At 39.7% G+C, this 13,615-nt stretch overlaps 1 protein-coding gene and 1 long non-coding RNA gene across 14 annotated transcripts in view; one reads left to right on the top strand and one right to left on the bottom strand.

Annotated features, from left to right (window-relative positions):
• The window catches only part of LOC128101831 (uncharacterized), a 246,304-nt gene that overhangs the window by 27,591 nt on the left and 205,098 nt on the right, over nt 1-13,615 (bottom strand). For 9 of the 10 annotated variants that reach the window (XR_008215205.1, XR_008215202.1, XR_008215207.1 and 6 more), the window contains one exon: nt 11,448-13,116. This is a non-coding gene — a long non-coding RNA (uncharacterized LOC128101831). Of the gene's footprint in view, nt 1-4,041; nt 4,236-4,827; nt 4,912-11,447; nt 13,117-13,615 lie in introns of those variants that run through there. The other variant, XR_008215208.1, reaches the window with a different exon arrangement.
• Scn9a (sodium voltage-gated channel alpha subunit 9) overlaps nt 10,781-13,615 on the top strand; it is a 157,403-nt gene continuing 154,568 nt past the window's right edge. For all 4 annotated transcript variants that reach the window (XM_052725229.1, XM_052725227.1, XM_052725228.1 and 1 more), the window contains exon 1: nt 10,781-10,892. The gene's annotated coding sequence lies outside the window, so the exon portion shown is untranslated. The remainder of the gene's footprint in view (nt 10,893-13,615) is intronic.

Raw genomic sequence — 13,615 nt, 5'->3', positions numbered from 1 at the left:
GCTTTCACCCCAATATCTGGCTCTGGGTTTTGCATTAATTGCTAAAGACTGTTTAGCAATTCATGTTACAGCATCTCTCCAAAGAATGAGCCTCTCCCCAGGATACTATCCCCTCTCCTTGGCTCACTCTCTTCTCCAATAGTGATTCTATCCTAGGCATCCACTATGTTCTATTCCTTATCTACCTGTCTGTCCACTGATTCTACCTCTTGCCTGTCCAACATCATTTTTAATTTCCTCCCATCTATTGTTTGCTGTTGTAGAGGAAGGGAAGAAGTCTCCAGGAATTAAGCATTTTTATTTGAGATTAATTACTTGAAAACTAATTGATACTTCTCAGGATTTTCAACTACACTTAGAGTTTCAGAATGAAACCTATCTAAATGCCTAGGTTTACTCTACTGTCTCGCCTGTTCTCATTCTCTTTTAAAGTGTACTTGCATATATCTTTGGCTTTGTATTTTCTTTGTTTTCTATTAAATAGGGAGAGACAAAGATGATCCTGTAATAATTTACTCTACGAATCAAGGAAGGTTTTTCTGTGTCTGATGTGTGTCTCACCTTGATTATATGAAAATGTTTAGAAAAAGCTTGCCAGTGCTAAAAGATTCTATACAAAAATTATACAACAAGCACAAACCATTGGAAACATCTCAAAAACAGAGAAATCAGTATTCAAATCAGATACATGAAATACATAAGGTGAAACTAACTTCTTTAAACATCACTCTTGTTTTTTTTGTTTTTTTTCAGTTTTTCGAGACAGGGTTTCTCTGTGTAGCTTTGTGCCTTTCCTGGAACTCACTTGGTAGCCCAGGCTGGCCTCGAACTCACAGAGATCCGCCTGGCTCTGCCTCCGAGTGCTGGGATTAAAGGCGTGCGCCACCACCGCCCGGCTAAACATCACTCTTGTATAACATCGGAAAGATAGCTTTTATGTAATTTAAAGATGATTTTAATGTTTTTGTCAAAAATTTTGTGCAGTGTATTTTGATCATATTCTTTCTTTTCCCTCAACTCCTCCCACATCTTCTCTGTTTCCCTACCCACATTGCTGGAAACAAGAAAAATCATCTTTCTCCAAAGGAATGACACTAGATAGATCAACCACATTCTAGGGCAGGCTCCATGCCAGGAGTAATGGCCAGTACAAAAGGGACTCCATGTTTTATATGTTCTTTTGTTTGGTTTGATAAAGATCTAATTCTGAACAGGCAAACATTTCTATCCAGGCTGTTAATTCAACCTACACTAGTCTACTGCTTTGAACACCAGGTGGCAGTGAGTGCAGGGTTTATCAAAAAGGAGAAAAGGAAGTTTGAATGTCTTGTATATACAGTATTTACAGCATGCCAGAATTTACATCAGGAAAGAAATATTTCTGATCCTGTGCTTTAAAGTCAAGGTAATATTCATTTCTTTGGCCTCCATTAAACTAAGTATCCTTTAATGATGTCTTTTAACTTCTTCAAGTAACATATTTCAGCGAAATTATACTCTGATTTACTCTAATCTTGAATGTTGCATAAATTAATTAAAAAACCGTGATAACAAATAAAAATGCCTTAGTATAATTTAGCATGTGTTCCCATTTATATAGGAAAGAACTAAAATAAATGGATGTTAGGGGACCTGTCAAAGATAATCAGGCAACCAGGAAATGGCTTTAATACTGTGCTCATCACACTCTAATGTATATTATTGCCTTTATGTGTTTAACTTCATTCTCGGGTTTATCTGTGAATAAAATGAGCTGATGACAGGTTTATGTAATTAGGGTTTATTTTGTTCTACAGATATCCAATTTTATTTTCAACTCACATAACATTTTCTGACTTTCATTTACTGGACTTACGAGACAGAGTAACAAACTTCTCTATGGGAATGGCATAGTCTGGTACTCAGTGCCTGCTCCATAGTGGATCTATCTTAACCAATAGCTCCATTCTTTTTTAACTGTGCCTTCAAGAGAGATTGATAAATATAACCTCTTCTGGTTTAAGAATTCTACCCAGGGTGGAGAGGGGATGAGGATAAGAGAGGAGATGTCAGGAAGACCTAGTGTGTGGAAGAACTGAGTTCAACAACATTGATACTACAACTCCAATTACTAAGAATCAAAATGAATTAGGCACAGTGACATTGACTCAGGTGACACTCTGCTGTTTGTGTGACTTCTGAGAAACAACCACCCAAATTCCCCAACAGCTCAGTTTCAAATGACACAATAGTTAAGCTCACTCTGAATGGATCCTGAAATAATCAGATCTTCACCAATCCTTGGTATGTTTGTTTTGTTTTGATCATTGCTCTGTCTCTCTGGCATTACCTTATTAGGAAAATGAGATCACCAATCTGCTTGGTTTGGGTGTCTGTTTCCTTCGTCACTTTTTTATCTACAAAATCATATTGCTCTGCCAGCTCCTTGGAACATTGACTCTGTTTATGCTGACTGACTCTACAACAGTAAACTAAACTGTTACAAGACTGGGAGACAGAGACATAGAGGGGCGATGGCTCCTGTCAGGCCTGATGCACTTCAGCTGCCGGCTAGTGGTTCTGGCTTCCTGGATACCAACGTCTCATTTTCTGGTGAATTTAACCTTCAATGGCTTCAGCTTAGTTCCCTACAAAACATACTGATGCCATTAGAAGAATAAATATCTAGGAGAATGCCTCTTCCTCCTCATGACCCTGGAACAGAAATGATTAATGGCCGGGCGGTGGTGGCGCATGCCTTTAATCCCAGCACTTGGGAGGCAGAGGCAGGCAGATCTTTGTGAGTTCGAGGCCAGCCTGGTCTACAGAGTGAGATCCAGGAGAGGCGCAAAGCTACACAGAGAAACCCTGTCTCAAAAAAACAAAAAAAAAAAAAAAAAGAAAAAAAAAAGAAATGATTAATGGTCAGGACGGCCATGTTGCTTGTGCTGACCAATGCAATGCTGACTAGTATTTCACAGCTCCTCACCCCCATTGCCCTCCTCCTCCCCATCTTCTTCCATGTTCATACAGCCAAACTACAACGTCAGTTCAAAGGAAGTATTCTAGATAAATAGAATTTGTGATTTTCAGATATCATCCCCCTTTGTTGCAAATAAACTCTGTTCATTCTGCAGGCCTCAAGCTGACCTTTCAGCTGATGGTTTCCACGAATCTGAAGGATCCGAAAAAGACTCTCCTTCACTCCCCCTCCCCCATGGATGAATCTCCCCAGATTTGACTCCTTGTGCCAGTCATCTCCTTCTCCATTTCTCCGTGTTTTTCTGCTTAAGAAATTACCTGGTGGTCGTGGTTCATTCTCTGGGTATCTCACTTCTCCTTGACTTTTACGGAAACTGTTTCATACGAGCTGTGTTCTGTTTCTTTTCTACCAGAGTTAAGAATAAACTCATTTTCCTGTCCTTATTAGGGGATGGGCATCATGTTCCATCTTCTTTGACAGAAGGGTTGAGTCTCAAAAGGGGGGTCAGTCCTGCATGTCAGTGAGGAGTCTAATGAAGGATTTTATTTCAACCCGTTTAGTATAAGCAGTTTTGAAAAGTGCAGTTGTTTCCTAATTTATAATTCAGATCTACCTGGACTGGGACCATTCATCTGTAGTTTGTCTCTAATAAAAATACGTGATAGTAAATCACAGTTCAAAGAAGAAGATGTATTTGTGCTTCTAGCTAGGGCACTAGAGCCATTGTGGGGATGCTGGATCTTTTCCTGACCTGCTGCTATCATATCGACTTTTCCAACAGAAGAGTATTTGGAGGGAACATCCAGCTCATCTGAAAGGTGCACATAAAAGCTGTTGTCTGGAACATTCCACATACCATATAGTAATTAGCTTCTCAACACACACACACACACACACACACACACACACACACACACACAGACACACACACAAAAAAAAATACAGCATCAACTTGAGCTCACAAGGGCCCCTTTAGGAGGGTCCAGTACTTCTATCATTAACCTCAATGACCAAAACTAAGACCAATTTTAAAACTTAAGTCTTTTATTTTTCCAAATTAAATAATAGTTTGTACTTACTTATTGTGCACATAGAAGAGTGTGTGCCTGAGTGCACACACATATGTTCCACAGTGTGTATGTGAAGTTCAGACGACAAAGTTTGGGATCCAGTTCTTTCCTTTGTCACACGAGTTGGAGGGGACATAACTCAAGTCCTCAAGCTTGGCAGAAACCAGCTCTACCTGCTCAGCCATCTCAACAGCCCCATTTTCCTGCATATTTTATGAAAACATTCTTACCACTATGTACTACTATTTTATATGACTTAATTTACTATTCATTAAATGATACATGCTTAGAAGAGTTTGGTGGCAAATAAGTTTATTTAAACATCATCAAATACAGGCTTCCAAGTTGAAATGTGTGGCATTTTATCCAAAATTATAAGTACATTCTGCTTGAATGAAATCTGATTTGATCCCAGTCCCTTGGGGAGGACTGAAGAGAGATGGAGAGAGACAGAGACTGTGCTGATTTTTAATTCCTTCTCATAACCATTTAAGATTGATTCTTATAAAAATTCGGAACACGAAGTAAATATATTTTTAATTACATAAAACTAAATACAAAACAAATAAAACCCACAAAGATCTAAGAATTCGATAAACTCCATGATATTAAAGATGTCATGGTCGTTACATCATAGGAAAGTGTGGTGTATGGCTCTTTATAATGACAAAGTTAGTGCTTAGCCATAAAATGACTCCTAATTATGTAATTCTATACCCATAAATCAGCACCTCACTCAGTCAACATCAGAGAAATGTCTCCTTAAAGTAGATGGCAATTAACACAGAGACTCACACTGGAAGATGTGCAGAGTCAGGTGGACACTGGGGTACTCATTCCTAAATGGGATGTCATCGTCAAATTCCTCCCCTCAAGGATCTATGTAAAAGAAGAGGTAGAAATATTATAAGAACTAGAGGTGATGGATGGCTCCCAGGAAGCTGTTTTCCAGATATAAGACTGATGCACATATGAAGTCACAGAGACTATTACAGCATGCACAATACCTGTATAGGTTCAAGCCAGATAAGGTCCCAGTACTGAAAATGGGAATTGGCCATGGGGGTCCCACTTTTAACCAAGAAGCCATTTGCAATTGATATCCAATGACAATGAGAAAAATCACTGGGTATATCAACCACTTCAGGGCAGGCCTCACATCTAGTTGACCAAAAGAAAACAAACTCCATGTATTTATTTCTGTGGACTTTTCCTTTTGTTTGCTGTTGTTGTTTGTTTGTTATTGGTTCCTTTGTCCTTATTTATTTTGATTTTCTTTTTTATGGTCTATATTTGTTTTGGTTTTGTTTTTGAAAGAGAAAAAGCCAGAGAGTGAAAAAACATATGGTTGGGTTGGTAGGGAGGTGGGAGTGATCTGTGAGGAACTGAGGAATAGGAAAGAACATGGTCAAAATATGATATATGAAAAATGTCTAATTAAAAATAAAATAAATAAATTTAATACTTACTAAGAACTCTCAAACAATCCCATATTTATACATCTAAAAATTGGATCACTGGGTTTGTGTTAGTATCCTCAGCTTCATGTAAGTACCAAAGTTCTTAAGAACCTTGAAGCATTTACAGGAAATATAGAAATTTTGAGAACATTGCACCTTCTGTCTCAAATATTCTTTGCTTTTGAGACAGTGTCATGTAGATCGGAGATTGGCCTAGAGCTCATTACATAACCAAATGATGACCTTGAACTTCTGATTTTCCTGCTTCTACCTGCCAAACACTGGAATTATGGATGTGTTCTACCATGGCCAAATTTTGTAATGTTGAGATTTGAACCCACAGTTTTGTGCATGCATAGCCAACATTTACTATCTGATCTATGCCATCAACCATTGTTCTGTTTTCTTTTTTTTCCTGTTCTCCTATCCCCATGTTCATATTTTATTCTGTTGTGGGGAGGTGGCATATTGCAGAATTTTGTGTCCTTAATTTGGTAATAATATTTTTTGTTGTTTATGAGTATACTCCTAGCAATTGATGTTTGGAATGGTCTGAGCTCATATTTACTTCTCTGTACACATGACCATTTTTGTACATTATTGGATGTTAGTCAATATGAATGGTATGTTGCTAGATGAATTTTAAGTGTTGGATATTATCTTAGCTGCCATTTAAGTAAATCATAATGAACTTGGTTCCTTTTAAGGCTTGCTTTCGCATTTAGAGTTCAGAACACCAGCTTGCAGCTAGCCTCACTATTAAGATAAGACCCTTCATAGGAATTGGCCCAGCATTTCTCTTGTTATGAGGCCTTTTTTCTCCTTTGGAAAGGAGGAACATAAAATATCAACAGCTCTTTGTGGGGGTGTGATTTTCTTTACTTGCTGCTTTTTTGTTTGCTTGTTTGTTTGTTTCATTTTGTTTTGAGACAGGGTTTCTCTGTGTAGCCCTGGCTGTCCTGGAACTGGCTCTGTAGACCAGGCTGGCCTCAAACTCAGAGATCCTCCTTCTTCTGCCTCCTAAATGCTGGCATTAAAGGCGTGGGACACCTCCTCCCAGCCTTCAACCTTCTGCTTAACACTAGTTATATCTCTTGCCTTGGGTTGTTTGTTTGTTTGTTTGTTTGTTTCTATTTAATTCCAGATCAACCAGAATCTCCAGAGTATTTGGCTCCAGATCTCTGGTGTACCCTGTAGACTTCCTCCTTGCTGGTATTCTGTCACACCACTTCTATCTGTTAAGAGAAGCTCAGCTTGCTACCTTCTTCCATCAATTGCTGGTTCGATGCTTCTGAGCTGTGGTTTGGAAACTACCTTCATGGACTTACCTTAGTTCTTTTCTATAGGGATCAATCTTAAGTATCATGTTTCATGATCTGAAAACTAATGGTTCATATACCCCCATCTCCTATTATTTAGCTTAAGATTTCTTCCTGCAAAATGGGGCATCAATAACAGCATTTTTCATCCAAAACTACTCTACTGGAAGCACATCATGGTTAACAAAAGCATTCAGGAAAGGCCCATACGTGACTGATTGGCCTTACAGGAAGAATTCTTCCTGAACAATTAAACAATGTTTAATGTATCTGAACATCTACTTCATGAAAAACCAAAGCATAGTTATTTTCTTCTTGGGAATGTTCTGGCACAAAATCCACACCATGTCAAACTAGACCAGAAAACACTAGATGTTGGCACAACTGGGATCCCACTTTTCTTTAGTTGTTTCATTTTGTGTTGTTTGTCTGATTTAACAATTTAATTTATGTCTGGTACTCATCAGTGAATTCCATATAAACTACTGGATGAAATCATCATGTTCTGATTTTGAACACTGGGTTTGTTTTGTATATAAACATTCAGCAACAAAACAATAATTGCTGTTTATTTTTCACTTCCATAAGAGCAAATCTCCCTCTTATTCTGTCCTTCTTAAATAGGAATATTGCCAAGCTGGGGTATAAGTTATTGTTCGAGTACTTGTCTAGCGTTTGCACAGCCCTGTGTTCAATCTCAGTGCATGCATCAGCACACACACACACACACACACACACACACACACACACACACACACTACCATGTACCAAATACTGAGATGCAATTTTTAATAAGAAATAATTCAATACTGCTGTGTTTTAATTTTAATAGTACTGTTTATCCTTTCTATATAAAACACAACAGTATTATTATAAAAATTCATTTGCTTTCTTTAAATTTTTTGCAAGTGGTAATATGTATGTATGATAGTCATTAATTTATATATATAAATATCTCACTTTTTTTAAACAGAATCACAGAAGGTCAGTTTTTTGAATTCTTAGGAATGTAGTGGTCATTGGCTGATCAACCATGTATTCTCTACCTTTCATAATTCAAACTTAACCCAAACTTTCTCTAAGGTACTCTCCACAATCTCTACATGTTGTAACACCCCTTAGTATGGGGTGAATTCTCAGCATGCGCTGTAATGTTCAAAACATATTCAAGGAGGAGAAATGGTCTGTATGTTTAATCAGACAAAAAATATAATCTATGGCTGACAAAAATGTAAGAAGCACAAAATATAGTCTTATAGTAACATATTACAGACTATTTGAGAAACAGAAAATAGTAAATTAAATAATTAAAATGAATATAAATAGTTGAAAAACAAAAAGAATTAAGAAAATAATTATACTCATGCCTTTTCAGAGAACTCATCAACAAAATTCCATCAAATATCCCTTAGACAAACAAAAGAAGATTTTGTGTTCAAAGAACTCTTAGAGAGCTGAGGTGTCCTGGGAAGAGTGTGTGCTGTGAAGGGATGCTTTAAATACAAATAAAAGAGAAAGAAATAGGTAACCCAACCCATGTGATCACACTTCAGATATAAGAAAAAGACATAAAAAACATGAAAGAAGGAATTGGTAAATTAGACCTTGTTTGCATTAAGTTTTTCTACTCTGCAAAAGTGAATGTCAGTAAATATGGTAAAAACAAACACACAGCCTGAATACAAAAGACATATCTGATAAGGGAATATTAGCTACAATGTATAAGAACAAAGCAACCTGATTTACTAATGGGTCAGAGAATTTTGCAGACACCACATCAAGGACATAGTAATTACATGCAAACATAAGAAAATATGCACTGCACCATAATTAAGGAGATGCAAATCAAACAATAGCTCTGTTGTTAACAGTATGTTTAAGATGATACTACATTGGAAACAGTGATGCCACCAACACCAGCAGGATGTTTAGCAGGAACTCTCAACCGTGGCTAGGGGAGTACAAAATGTACGACCACATTGGAACAGTTTGTCATTTTCTTGCCAAATTAATCCTCATAACATACAGTTTAATGATAGTATTATTTGACATTTACTGAAAGGAGTTGAAATCTTATGTCTACACACAAAAATATTGTTCAAGTATTTATTGATGCTTTACTCAAAATTGTCAACTCTTGGGAGCAATGAAGATATGAATTAGTAAACTATAGTAGATCCATATGGAATGCTCTTCAGAGCTCTGAAGAAGTGATCCTGTAAGTGATGTACCTTCCTCAGTTTCAATAAATGCAGCACATTGGTAAAGATGTTGATAATGAAAGGATTGGTATTATCTATGCATGTCTGGAAAAAAATAGATCTGTGGGAAATCTCTGCGAGTTCTTAATGTTGCTAGGAACTTAAAATTGCTCTGCAATTAGAGTTGCAACAACCGAGATCTGTGACATTGCCGTTTCTATTACAGTTGAACTCTTTCTACATCTGAAATCAACCAAGGAAGAGATGACTTGTTCAGCACGTGGTTTTGAGAATCACTAACAAATGAATTACTCAGAAAACAAACTCAAAACATTATTTGCCTGTTAAAGATGAAGTATCCAACCTGCCCCACTTCCAGTCCCTGCATGCCCCCTTCCTCCAAAGCAGCAGGTCACATAGATCTGGGGCTTCAAACCATGGGTTCTGAACCTAAGCTTCACTTCTGCAGTAGGAGATACGGGAGCATGGCAAGGCACTGCAGAAAAAGCCTTGCCTACCTGAGTGCATCTAGCCTACCGTGCACTTGATGAAAGCTGGGTCCTTAAGTTCACCATGTCTCAGAACCTGCCATGCTCTAATTTCTTCCCTTAGAGGATTTTTGTCTTGCATCTCTTTAAGGAATATAATTTATTGCTTTCCCTGTCAAGTTTCTTTGGAACACAAGCGCAGACACAACACACACACACACAAACACACACTCACTCACACACACACATACTCACACTCACACACACTCATACACACATTCGGGGGGGAGAGAGAGAGAGAGAGAGAGAGAGAGAGAGAGAGAGAGAGAGAGAATGCAGGGCGCGCGGGGCGGGGGGGGGGCGGGGGTGATTCCACAGTCTCTGATCTTAGCTCCGAAATTCACAGTTCTTGGGGCAGATTGGGTATCCAGGTGAGGGGTCTTGACTGGTCTTCCTCCCTACCTAGACCAACCTCTACAATTTGCAGTCCACCATCAAAAAGAAATATGCATTCTTTACCTGTCTAGAAGACCACGCCCGTCTCTTGTAAGAAGCAGGTAAAGGACAAAGACTAAAGATGGGTTGTGAGTACCATTAACCAGCTCTACCAAGGGCAAGCCTGTAGTTCCTGGCCTCAACCTGTAGCTAGGGAGGCACCTGGAGGACAATGCTTCCTTGCACCCTCTCCCCGAGCTCCAGGGCTTTGCTACTCTTCTCAACCTTGGAGTTTTTCTGAGGCTCAGCCATCAAACCACATAAAGTGGCTTCTCGGAAACATTATCAGATCGCGCTGAACAGGAGGAAGAAAGGGCCTGGAGGGAGGAGAGGCGAGGTGAGGGAAGGGCTCTCTTAGCTGTGGGCCACACAGGCACACACTCGCACACACCCCACCCAGCCAGGTGGCCGTGGATGAGAGGCTGCGGGACCCTTTCCTGTCCCTTCATCTAACGCACAGTACAGAGGCTGCCGCATCCCCAGCATCACCGCACCGCGCCCAATTGCTAAGTCTCCGCCCTGCGCTGTCTGTAGGGCTGGGAGGAGGGAGCGAGGGGTGGGGACCTGAGAGCCCAGGGAGCGTCGAGAAGGCCCAGCGACGCTGCGGGCTGCCCGAGGGCGGGGTCGCTTCATCCGGAGCAGACTAGGAGCAGACTCGGTGCAGGCCTCCCCAAAGCTCCAGTTGTGACTGAAGGCTTTCCCATCCTGGCTGCGCAGGCTGGGCTAGGCTAGCCTGGGTATCCACGGCTGATAGTAGCAGGCGCTCTGAGCAACAGGATTTCAAAGAAAGAAGCAGTGGCAAAAAAGAAGTCTGGGGAGAGAGGAAGAGTTCCCTGGATCAGACTCCTCCGCAGGTGCACACACCGGGTGGGCATGATCCGTGGGACCGGGTCGCAGGTCAGTGAAAGTCGTTTTTTCTCTTGGTTCTCCCTCGGGTGTGGCGGAAAGGGGACCTAAGGGTCTTCACTATGCTCCCTTCAACTGCCACACCCACCTGTGTCCATTTCACAAAACTCGGATTTAGCCACCAAGTATTAGGCCACCAGGAGCACAGAGGGTTTGAAAGGGGGTGGGCGGTCTGCGGTGAAAGAGATCCAACTATTTCAACCTGAAAGCTGCCCCTCCCCCTGACACCCCTGCGGCTTCTGAGCCTACCGGTTCTGGCATGTGCGAAGAAAAGGTAGCAATGCTTAATAATCTTTTATTTCTCTCGGACTACTCCAGCAGAGTTGTTACATGGGTCTCAGTACCAGGGCCAGCTCATACTTCTTTACTAGCAAAGAAGCATGTGCAGTATAGCTGTGTCTGCCAAGATGAGCACGCAAAACCAGATTAGCTGATTTACCTGGGAAAGGTCAGAAAAGCTACGCATCCCGGAAAAGCACACACACACAGATAATGGACCAGCCCCTTTCTCAACAGCTTTTTTTTTTTTCAGGCCAATGAGCACTGTATAGTGAAACTTAGATATGTTTTATTTCATTTAGACTAAATAGATAGAACAACTGAATGGCGTGAACTCAGGGTGATTTTTTTTTTGCATGTGTATATGCAAGTGATCCAAACAAGATTATCAAACAAAACACTAATGCCAGCCTTTAAAATCATAGCGACAAGTTTTACATGGTATTTTTTTTTCTTTTTTAAGTTTTAGCATCCATAGTAAATTTTCTGAATCTGATGGCAATTTTCTTCAGAATGAAGCTCGGGGATTTTTTTTTTTCTCCAAAGCTAATTTAGAAAAGATAAAGACCAAATTAGCATGTGCTTTTACACAAATGGTGGGATTTCCTGAATGTGAGTCGGTGTTGTGGGGTCCCTTCTGCCTAGAAAGCTTTTCTTTTCCAGCTCGTTTTTCTGAGCACTGGAAAAAGACACCTTTTTCTTTCTGTTTTGGTCATTTTCACCTATTTAAACTAGAGTTTTCATTCTTTCAATTTAAACTAAATGGGATTTCTTTTTAAAAATATAATTAAAAAGTCCCCTTTATCTTATTTCCATGTATAACATTATCAAGATGGTTAGAGTAACTCATTCACTACAAGATGCCAGACAAAATATGGTGTTTGATGTAATGGAGGTTATACCAACTGTTTAGACCATTGATGTCAATATTTTTAACAGTATTAAAAAACAACTACAGTTGTTTAAAGGAGAGTTTCCTTTTAGAAGTAAACCATTGTGTAGTTGGTACACAATGTCACATTATCACCGAGGCTGGATATACATAAAGTGTGCTTGGAATTCTATGATGCAGAGCAGGGCTTTCAGTGTACCTGGTGCTACTCCTGGAGAGAGCTGAGTCAGATTTGGATGTCTGCCAAAAACATCCAGCCCTCCTTATCCTCCCCTCCTCCTCACAGCCCCTCAGGGAGCCGCAGGTAATCATGGGAGCCATCTAGCCATAATGCTTCTGTGTATTTTGATACTTGTTGCTGAGGTGATTTGGCTGCAAAGAAATTCAGAGGAGGAATCAGCGCCTTTTATTCACTGTATTTAGCATGTTCAGCTCCCCTTATCTATGGCAAGGGAAAATCATTTGAGGCATTTGCATAGATAATAAAGACATATTTGATTTACTTGTATTATTTGCACACATGGCTACAAAGTGTGAGAAGGGTTAGTGTGATATTTTTCTAAAACTTCTCATTACTCTTATAAGGAAGCTAAAGTTTATTATGTTACATGAACCAGGTTAGGTGTTCCAATGCTAATCATATTTAATTTTCCCTAAATCGCTGTCTTACATTTCTAATGTATTTCTAAATGTTTATAAGCTGAGTAAGTAACTCACATTTCATTCAGTGTCAAAGCTGCCTTTGATTGTTTGCTCTACCCCATGACCCCATTTGCTCCTGTCCACCTCTAGAAAGATCTACCAGCCTTCCCTCCCAAACATATGTCTATTCCATAGTTCTTCTCCCGTGTATCTCATCCATCTGAATTTCTATCTACCCAGACAGAAAGTTAGTTCATGTCAGCCTCACAGTTTACTTGGAATCATACTGCAGACTGAACACTTCTCTCTTCACTTCGATGATTTCTTTATCTATAATTTATTCTCCATTCAAAGCAATATCATCATGTTTATTCTTTAAAATAAACATTCACTCCTTCATATCTGCAAAAAAAAAAAAATTTAAATTAAACATGGAAGCACCAAGACTGAGTGACAGCAATAGCAAGCTCCTTTTGGCATGCTGTTTACGTTCTAACCTCTACAGAACCTATTTTTCACCCTCCTTTTCTCCCTTCCTCCCTCCCTCCTCCACTCCCACTGTGTGTGTGTGTGTGTGTGTGTGTGTGTGTGTGTGTGTGTGTGTGTGTGTGTGTATGTGTGTGTTCCTACCATGCTGTATTTCAGTACCTGTAACTCTGGAAGCAACATCATAGCCAAAGGATATCTCAAATACTGTCTGTCTCTCTTGCCTGCTGTCTTTTGTGTAAGTGACCAGCTCCTCAGACTTTATATCTCAACTCCAAGATCTCTGTCTCCAGCTGATCATTGTTGACACCTTGTCAGTACAGGTTGTAGAGCTTTAGTTTTGATCTCAGAAATTTCTTTGTTCACTCTAGAGTATTTCTTATGCTCCTCAGATATTTTGTAGAGTTACACGCCA

This window comes from Peromyscus californicus, unplaced genomic scaffold (genome assembly GCF_007827085.1).
Source record: "Peromyscus californicus insignis strain IS unplaced genomic scaffold, ASM782708v3 Scaffold_7__1_contigs__length_154581171, whole genome shotgun sequence".
In the NCBI taxonomy this organism is placed as follows: Eukaryota; Metazoa; Chordata; class Mammalia; order Rodentia; family Cricetidae; genus Peromyscus; species Peromyscus californicus.
This window is presented reverse-complemented; position numbering and strand designations above follow the sequence as displayed.